Consider the following 9309-nt stretch of genomic DNA (forward strand, 5'->3'; position numbering starts at 1 on the left):
TGTGGGTGTCTGGATTTTGGCGGATTCCGAGCTGTGGGTCGTAATAGCTGTGGCGGAATTCCGCGGCCGCGGTGGTGTGTTGGCGGTAAGCGGCATTTACCGCCAATGTTGTAATGACCCCCTTAATCTCTTTTTGGGAGATTTTCTTCACCGGGACGAACCTGCAAATCAGGCCGGGTTGCGGTTGAGGCAAGCTAGCTAGAGTTGCCGCGGCGGGTCGGTCCCTCTATGGAGCTTTTTTTCAAAAGTTCTTCAAACTTATCCAAACTTCTGGGTCTTCTTCCAGATATTCTTTCAAGGTTCTTTTGGGGTCCACAGCTCATCCCAAGGGTCCAGAAGCTCTGAGATGATCCTTGGGGGTGTGGACTACAACTCCCAGAATGCACCTGGCGCAAACTCCTTTTTGGCCACTGGACAGTGGTCAGCTGGCTGGTTTCCTCAGGAGTTGGTGCAGGGGACTCTGGTTAGCAATTTTTCACCTGTAGCAAACAGGGAGTCCCTCCTTGGACCAGTTGAAGCCAGGCAAAGTCCTTCTTGTGGTGACGCCCAGGTGTGCAGCTGGTGCAGTCCTTCAGAGTGCAGGGTCCAGGTGCAGGCCAGGGGTCCAGCAGGGCAGTCCTTCTTCTTCTGTAGTTCTTCCTGGTAGGGATGTGGTAGGGAACTGAGGTGTGGGTGCAGGTCTGCAAGTTTTATCCTTGCTCCTGGGTGAAAAACAGGGGGGTCCCCATTCTCCAATCAGGTTCAGGGTCCTTCCCCCTGTGATGACCTCTTCCTGGGAAGTGTGGCAAAAATCAGTCCCAGGAGGCAACATTCTTCAAAAATCCATCATGGCTGAAAATGATTTTTGGAGGTTACATCTGCCTGAGCCCATCCACTGGTATGGCTAAAAATCAGAAACACACCCCTCTCCTGCCCTCTCCTAATCTAATCAAGGGGGATGTGGGGGTGTTGCTGGGTTGCTCCAAATGTCCTTCTCTGCCTTTGAAGACCAGTTTGGCAGCCCTTCCCCTTCCTGCCTCACCATCTGCTGAGGGGAGATTCCCTCCCACAGGCACATCTCTTTGTGTGAAGCCAGGCCAATTCACACCTCATCAAGGCAGTCTGGCTAGGCTGCCAGAGGCTGGCCAATCAGAGCACAGCAGCAAAAACAATGCAGGGCTGAAATTGGCAACTTTTCAGGTAAAGTTTAAAACTCTTTACCTGAACAAGTTATATTAAATCCAACAACTGGATGTTGTGGGATTTATTATAACAATTAATTTGATACCAAACTCTTTGTATCTGTCACTTTAGGGGACTTTTAAAATTTAAAAAAAGTCTCCCCATTCTAGCCTATGAAGGCCATTCGCTACAATGAGGGAAAAACGAATGTGGCTGTTTTTACCTCACCGGGGCTTATAAAACTATTTTTATAAGGTCCCTGCTTATAGTTACATGGCACCCAGCCCTAGGGGCATACAGGGCACACTTATATGTAAAAATAAGGTAGTTTAAGACTTTGGAACTACTTTTAATTCCAAATTCGAATTTGCATATAACTTTAATTTAAAAGCAGCCAGCAAGGCAGGCCTGCCTTTAACATGACACTGGGCACCTCAGCAGTGCACCTATAGTTGCACTACCTATCCTGTGTTCCCTAAACCTACATGCCCTACCATGTACTAGGGACTTATAGGTAGGTTGACTTAGCCAATTCTAATTAGCCTAATTTGCATATTGATTTTACACAGATCACAGGCCCTGGGACTGGTTAGCAGTACCCAGGGCACCATCAGAGTCAGGAAAACACCAGCCAAAAGTGAAAAATGGGGACAAAAAGTTAGGGGGCCTCTGCAATCAGTCCTGTTTTCTCACACCCTTGGTGGATCAAGCAGCTCTAGACTCACTGTTGGGCACACTACGGAATGCTGCTGCCTCGGCTGGAGCTCAGGCTTTGGAACCCGAATGCTCCTTGGTTTTCCTTGGCGATGAACTTCTTACTTTACCACCTGCAGAAGTGGAGGATTTCCTGTCTTCAATTGTCCCAGATTCAGTTGGCAATTTTAAAAATGACTCTAACTTTTGAAATTTAGCTTTTCTTGACACCACAATTAACATTTTAAATTGTCCCTTTAATACATGCTCTAGTGTCTATAACTTGTCATTATTGACATTCCCATATATATGCCTTAGGATGAATTTTAGTAGCTTTTATATAATTAGGCTTTGAACCACCTTTGAACTGGTAAGGGGAGGGTGTTGTGTAGTCATTTTAATTCTAGTTTTATACACATTATTTAAGCACAGTAGGCCTGCCGCTATGCACTTTCACCTAGATATATTTTATTCAGCTTCGTTTTTATTATTTTAGCAATAGCCACATTTGCGGTCTTGTTTTATTTTTCTCTATCTAGCTGTTTTTCGCCTAGGTCAGCACTACCTTCTTAAACAAGACATTTCTTTCACTCCGTGCTTTTCTCAAGGCTGCAGTAAGATAGGTTGCCGGCAAAAGTGTTACGCTTTGTCTCCAATGTTCACAGAAACATATACACTCTTACGTGGGGATCCTTTCTGGGAACATCAGCTGTTTTGTTATAAAAACACTACTTTGACCCATGTGGAGATTGCAGCCAGATGACCACCACTGCATGCTGATTGCTTTGCGTCAGCTGCTTATGTAGACCACAGGCTTCTTTCTCAGGTATGAGAGATGATGTCTTCCCAGGGGGGAACCTGAAGGGCAGAGTTAGAGCTTAACATGCTGTGCTCTAACATAGCTTAGGTAGGAACTATCCTTAAAGACCTTAGTGACAACATGGTAGCGTTATACTTGTGTTTTACTCTCCTTTTCACAATCGCAATCCTATTGTGCTTAATTGTCCTAGTTATTGCTATACATGCTTTATTATCTAAGATGCGGTTACTTCAATAAATCCTTATTGAACTATATTCTGACTCTGATTGTCCTTGCATATGTGAGACTAACATAACTGAGGGAAACGGATGAGATAGGAGTGACCACAATTCCCCTTAGGAGTCATTTATGTCATGCGCCCGGTTGCCCAATCATCCCCGCTCTTGGGTGCAGATGAGGCACTGCTAGTTAGCTGGAACAAAACCCGGATTAGGCCGACAGGTGTCACATGGTGTGGGTTCAGACTCTGTCCCTCGCAGTACAGGTGATTCTTCCGCCCAAATCCAGTAGTCTCATTTGGATAATGAGAACCTAGGCGACATATCCAGATGCTGGGCTGGCCATGAAAATAGATATTCTGTCATTGAAAGAGAGGCACTGTGTACTATTGGGCAATCAAGACATTAACCCCTTCTGTGCCGCGGACGTAGTGGTTACGTCCCACGGCACAGTGCTGCTGTGCCGAGGATGTAACCACTACGTCCTCGGCACACAGCCCAGAGGAAGTGCTCTCGCTCCCTCTGTGTGCTTCCCCCCCACCCCCCAAAGTCAGGGATGGAAGGGGAAGCCCTTCCCCTTCCACCCCCGACCCCGTCACCCCCCCATAATGACGTCAGTGCACGATCGCGCGCTGACTTCATTATGGGATCCTCGCCGCAAGGGAAGCCATTTGCTTCCTGTGCGGCGACGAGAGAAGAGGTGAGTTCCTCTTCCCGGTGGGTGGGGGGTTGGGGCTAAAGAGGCACCGAGGAAAAGGAAAGGCTTTTCCTTTTCCCCGGTGTCTCTTTGAGCATTCCTGCTGCCCGATCGCATTGCGATCGGGCAGCAGGAATGCCCACTAGACACCAGGGATTTGTTTTTTTTGTTGTTGTTTCCTGTTTTTGGCACGCGGGGAGCAGCCCCTTGGGCAAGGGTCGCTCCCCTTTAGGGGGCAATTACTATGGCCATTTCTGCCCCCCTTGGGGGCAGATCTGGCTACTTTTTAGCCAGATCTGCCCCCAAGGGTGGCAGAAAACACTAGATCACCAGGGATTTATATTGGTATGTGCATTTATGTGTGGGGTGGTGCCCCCTTGGGCAAGGGGCGCCCCCCCAAGGGGGCAGAGAACTGTTGGCCTTTTCTGCCCCCCTTGTGGGCAGATCGGCCTATTTTTTTTAGGTCCATCTGCCCCCAAGGGGGGCAGAAGCCACTTAGGCACCAGGGATTGTGTGTGTAGTGGATGGGGGGGCGCCCCCTTGGGCAAGGGTCGCTCCCCTTTGGGGGGCATGTCTTTTAGGGCCATTTCTGCCCCCCTTGAGGGCAGATTGGCTACTTTTTAGCCAGATCTGCCCCCAAGGGGGGCAGAAAACACTAGATCACCAGGGTTTTTTATTTTTATTTGTATTTATGTGGGGGGGGTGCCCCCTTGGGCAAGGGGCGCCACCCCCAGGGGGGCAGAGAACTGTTGGCCTTTCCTGCCCCCCTTGGGGGCAAATCGGCCTATTTTTTTTAGGTCCATCTGCCCCCAAGGGGGGCAGAAGCCACTTAGGCACCAGGGATTGTGTGTGTAGTGGATGGGGGGGCGCCCCCTTGGGCAAGGGTCGCTCCCCTTTGGGGGGCATGTCTTTTAGGGCCATTTCTGCCCCCCTTGAGGGCAGATCAGACTATTATTTTTAGGCTGATCTGCCCCAAGGGGGGCAGAAACCATTAGAACGCCAGGGATTTTTTTTTATGTGTTTATTTTTGTGGGGGGGCGTCCCCTTGGGCACGGGGCGCCCCCCCAAGGGGGGCATTGACCTGTTGGCCATTTCTGCCCCCCCTGGGGCAGATGGGCCTATTTTTGTAGGCCCACCTGCCCCCAAGGGGGGCAGAAGCCACTTAGACACCAGGGATAGTGTGTGTGTTAGTGGATGGGGGGGGGCCTTGGGCAAGGGTCGCCCCCCACTTTGGGGGCACATGTACCCAGGCCATTTCTGCACCCATTGGAGACAGATCAGCCTATTATTTTTAGGCTGGTCTGCCCCCAAGGGGGGCAGAAACCAATAGAACGCCAGGGATTTTTTTTTATTTGTTTATTTTTGTGGGGGGGGCGTCCCCTTGGTCACGGGGCGCCCCCCCAAGGGGGGCATTGACCTGTTGGCCATTTCTACACCCCCTGGGGGCAGATGGGCCTATTTTGTTAGGCCCACCTGCCCCCAAGGGGGGCAGAAGCCACTTAGACACCAGGGATAGTGTGTGTGTGTGTGTGTTAGTGGATGGGGGGGGCCTTGGGCAAGGGTCGCCCCCCACTTTGGGGGCACATGTACCCAGGCCATTTCTGCACCCCTTGGAGACAGATCAGCCTATTATTTTTAGGCTGGTCTGCCCCCAAGGGGGGCAGAAACCACTAGAACGCCAGTTTTTTTTTTTTATTTGTTTATTTTTGTGGGGGGCATTGACCTGTTGGCCATTTCTACACCCCCTGGGGGCAGATGGGCCTATTTTTTTAGGCCCACCTGCCCCCAAGGGGGGCAGAAGCCACTTAGACACCAGGGATAGTGTGTGTGTGTGTTAGTGGATGGGGGGGCCTTGGGCAAGGGTCGCCCCCCACTTTGGGGACACATTTACCCAGGCCATTTCTGCACCCCTTGGAGACAGATCAGCCTATTATTTTTAGGCTGGTCTGTCCCCAAGGGGGGCAGAAACCACTAGAACGCCAGGGATTTTTTTTTATTTGTTTATTTTTGTGGGGGGGCGTCCCCTTGGTCACGGGGCGCCCCCCCAAGGGGGGCATTGACCTGTTGGCCATTTCTACACCCCCTGGGGGCAGATGGGCCTATTTTGTTAGGCCCACCTGCCCCCAAGGGGGGCAGAAGCCACTTAGACACCAGGGATAGTGTGTGTGTGTGTGTGTGTGTGTGTGTGTGTGTTAGTGGATGGGGGGGGCCTTGGGCAAGGGTCGCCCCCCACTTTGGGGGCACATGTACCCAGGCCATTTCTGCACCCCTTGGAGACAGATCAGCCTATTATTTTTAGGCTGGTCTGCCCCCAAGGGGGGCAGAAACCACTACAACGCCAGGGATTTTTTTTTATTTGTTTATTTTTGTGGGGGGGCGTCCCCTTGGTCACGGGGCGCCCCCCCCAAGGGGGGCATTGACCTGTTGGCCATTTCTACACCCCCTGAGGGCAGATGGGCCTATTTTGTTAGGCCCACCTGCCCCCAAGGGGGTCAGAAGCCACTTAGACACCAGGGATAGTGTGTGTGTTAGTGGATGGGGGGGCCTTGGGCAAGGGTCGCCCCCCACTTTGGGGGCACATGTACCCAGGCCATTTCTGCACCCCTTGGAGACAGATCAGCCTATTATTTTTAGGCTGGTCTGCCCCCAAGGGGGGCAGAAACCACTAGAACGCAATTTTTTTTATTTATTTGTTTATTTTTGTGGGAGGGCGTCCCCTTGGTCACGGGGCGCCCCCCCCCCAAGGGGGGCATTGACCTGTTGCCCATTTCTACACCCCCTGGGGGCAGATGGGCCTATTTTCTTAGGCCCACCTGCCCCCAAGGGGGGTAGAAGCCACTTAGGCACCAGGGATAGTGTTGTGTGTGTTTTTTTGTTTTTTTTTTGTTTGAGGGCTGTCCCCTTTGGCAAGGGTCGCTCTCCATGGGGACACACTACTAAAGGTATTTTCTGGCTTCCTTGGGGTAGACAGGCCTATTTTATTAGTAGGCCCATCTGCCCCTATGGCAGAATCCACTTAGGCACCAATTTCTAAATGTTTGATGGTGGGGTGTTTGTCAACTGAAGAAGTCTTTGCATTTGTGATAAAAAAAAAATTCCTCCTTTTTGTTCTAGTTCAAAGCTTTTGATTTTTTTGCTGTGGCTCCTTGCGGTTTTGGCGGTGGTTGACCTGCAGTTTGCACAGTTGCATGTTTTAGGTAAGTAAAAACAATTTACTCCAAAGGAGTATTGTTGCCATGCATGAATGACATGTTTGTTGGGGGTGTACTAAATGCAGGATTGTGTGTGAAATTGTCCTTAGGTTTGTGCACAATGATATTTGTTTTGTCTTATTTCTAATTTGCCTTTCTTTCTTTATTTTTAGTGGGATATCATTGGTGATTGCTGTGTAGTTGCTGGTGAATCAAGCTTTTTCAGGCAAGTAAGCGGTATAGTTTTTGAGTTTATAACTCTTACTAACAAAGCTACACTTTGTTACTTGTCTTACACAGTGCTGGTTGTTGGTGGTGAATTTGTCCAGTTAATTTTAGCAGGAGAGATCATGGCTAGCCGCAGGATGACCACTCAGCAGGTGGTTGGTATGCTTTTTGAGTCACAGTCTGATCATGACTATGAGACGGACTCTGCATCTGAGGCAGAGGAGGAAGTCAGAGATTCTGGCAGTGATGTTTCTGTTGGAGGGGAATCTTCTGATGATGAAGCCACACTCAGTGCAGATGAAGGGCCTGTTTTAGAGGAGGACATTGATGTGCCAATAGTGCAGCAACGTGGGGCTGAAAGGTTTCCCGTTATAAGACCTGATGTCTGGGTTGCCCTAAACATGGAGCAGCCAGAGTTGCCTGCCTTTACTGGTCTCCCGGGGTGTAACGCCAATACAGAGAACTTTATGCCTATCAATTTCTTTGAGTTATTCATGGATGATGTGTTTTTGGAAGAGATTGTTGAGCAGACTAATTTGTATGCGGAGCAGCATTTGAGGGACAACGCTGCTAGACTTAGGCCACACTCTAGAGCTGCCCAGTGGATTCCCACAAATTTGGAGGAGATAAAAAAGTTTTTGGGTTTGACTTTTTTGATGGGGTTGATAAGGAAGCCGTCACTGGCTTCTTATTGGTCTACTAGTCCCTTGATGGCAACAGCTATATTTCCAGCGACCATGAGTCGTAATCGGTATTTGCTTCTTCTTAGGATGCTGCATTTTGTTGACAATGCATTAGCCTTGCCACGAGATCACCCAGATTCTGACCGTCTTTTTAAGATTAGGCCTGTCCTTGATCATTTTGTAGATCGGTTTTCGGAGGTCTATGTTCCAGGCAAAGAGTTAAGTGTGGACGAGTCTTTGGTCCTCTTCAAGGGTCGTTTGGTTTTTAGGCAGTACATTCCTAGCAAAAGGGCACGATATGGAATTAAATTGTATATGCTGTCTGAAAGTAGGACAGGATATGTGTATAGTTTCCGTGTGTACACTGGCAGGGATTCCAATATTGACCCCCCTGGTTGTCCTCCCACTTTTGGAGTTACTGAGAAAATTGTGTGGGATCTTGGTAGACGACTGTTCAACAAAGGTCACCATTTGTATGTAGATAACTTCTACACTGGTGTGCAATTGTTCAAGGAATTGTTTAGAGTGGACACAGTTGCTTGTGGCACAATCCGTTCTAACCGGAAAGGCTATCCAAGGGAGCTTGTCTGTAAAAAACTTGAGAGAGGACAGTGCTGTGCCTTGCGGAACGAGGAGCTGCTAGCTTTGAAATTTTCAGACAAGAGGGATGTCTACATGCTAAGTACCATCCATGATGAGAGTACTTCTCCTGTGACTGTTTGGGGCCAGGTTGCTGAAGTGCGCAAACCTGTGTGCATTTTAGATTATAATAAGCACATGGGAGGTGTAGATAGAGTTGACCAGAGGTTGGAACCTTATACTGCTATTCGTAAGTCTTACGTTTGGTATAAGAAGTTGGCACTTCACCTCTTCCACTTAGCAACCTTCAATGCTTTTATTGTGTTTAGGGATAGGTCTCCAGAGTCAAAGATGACATTTGTGAAATTTCAGGAGTCAGTGATAGAGAGCCTTATTGTGGTGGAACAGGCCAGAGTTCCTAGAGAAGAAGTGGTGGAGGATGTGGCTAGATTGAAAGATCGCCACTTTGCTGAGCACATTCCTCCCACACCCAAAAAAGACTTTCCAGCTAAAAAATGTAGAGTGTGTTTTCGAAGAGGTATCCGGAGGGAGACTCGAATGTACTGCCCAGATTGTCCTTCAAAGCCTGGGCTGTGTGTCGGTGCTTGTTTTAAGAATTACCACACCCAGAAGAATTTCTGGGAACAACCATGAGTGTAAACTCATGTCTGTTTTGTATTTTCATGTGTTTAGTTTCATGGTTAGCATTTCTGTCATGTTCTTAGTGAGAGCTTTTGTGTTTGTAGTTTTGTAATTCTTTCTACTTAGTTAGGGGTTCCTCTGTTAAATTTTTTTTTAAAAAAATGATGCCATTGTGGGTGGAGTGGGGCTTGGCTGAGAGTGTACATATTGACTTGCTGTTGGCTACTGCAACACACTGCCAGCCAAACACCAGTCCACAAACTCCCATCAGCTGGTGTGATTGTTGTATCAGACATGTGGGCGTATGTAAGTGATGGGCCCTTGAGTGGCGCTGTCTGTCGATGTGAGTGTTGTAATGTGCTGGGCCCGTGGCTGGCGGTGTGAATGGCCTTGTGTG

At 49.0% G+C, this 9309-nt stretch overlaps 1 pseudogene; it reads left to right on the top strand.

Annotated features, from left to right (window-relative positions):
• Positions 1 to 3842: 3842 nt before the first annotated feature.
• Positions 3843 to 3933, top strand: LOC138297985 (small nucleolar RNA SNORA17; annotated as a pseudogene).
• The last annotated feature ends 5376 nt before the right edge of the window (positions 3934 to 9309 follow it).

The sequence above is a fragment of the Pleurodeles waltl genome, chromosome 5 (assembly GCF_031143425.1).
Source record: "Pleurodeles waltl isolate 20211129_DDA chromosome 5, aPleWal1.hap1.20221129, whole genome shotgun sequence".
Classification (NCBI taxonomy): Eukaryota; Metazoa; Chordata; class Amphibia; order Caudata; family Salamandridae; genus Pleurodeles; species Pleurodeles waltl.